At 43.2% G+C, this 572-nt stretch overlaps 1 non-coding gene across 1 annotated transcript; it reads left to right on the top strand.

The window, feature by feature from the left end:
- The first annotated feature begins 442 nt into the window (after positions 1 to 442).
- LOC127746957 (small nucleolar RNA R71) lies at positions 443 to 546 on the top strand. Its single transcript, XR_008008762.1, has one exon. It is a non-coding gene; the product is annotated as a small nucleolar RNA R71 (small nucleolar RNA).
- The last annotated feature ends 26 nt before the right edge of the window (positions 547 to 572 follow it).

Here is a 572-nt window from a genome sequence, read left to right as displayed (position 1 = left end):
TTCCCACCCAAAGTTTGGGTGGTTTTTCCAGCCTGGGTTGTAAGTGTTGGAATGTGGATCATATGGTTGCCTTTGTTGATTTCCTACATAGTTGGCCTCTTCCCAATCACCTCCTTCATTGCTTACTTCCTCTTGATCTTGTGTGTGTATTGCGGCCACTTGATTTGTTTTTAAGTTCTTGGTGAGCTCTGCTAGTTGCTTGGCAAACACCTTGTTTTGGGCTAAAATTGTATCAACATGGTTCAGCTCCATGACTCCCTTAGTGTTGTGTCTTTCTGAAGCATAGTAGTACTCATTCTCAGCCACTGTCTCAATCACTTCAATGGCTTCTTCCACAGTCTTTTTCCTGTTCAATGAACCTCCTGATGAATGGTCTACAGCCTTCCTTGATTCATAACAAAGTCCATCATAGAAAATATGCAATTGCACCCAGTCATGAAACATGTCTGGTGGGCATTTCCTTGTCAAATCCTTGAACCTTTCCCATGCCTCGTAGAGAGTTTCACCCTCTTGTTGTCTAAAAGTCTGAACCTCAGATCGAAGCCTATTGACCTTTTGTGGGGGGTAGAAAC

This window comes from Arachis duranensis, chromosome 4 (genome assembly GCF_000817695.3).
Source record: "Arachis duranensis cultivar V14167 chromosome 4, aradu.V14167.gnm2.J7QH, whole genome shotgun sequence".
Classification (NCBI taxonomy): Eukaryota; Viridiplantae; Streptophyta; class Magnoliopsida; order Fabales; family Fabaceae; genus Arachis; species Arachis duranensis.
This window is presented reverse-complemented; position numbering and strand designations above follow the sequence as displayed.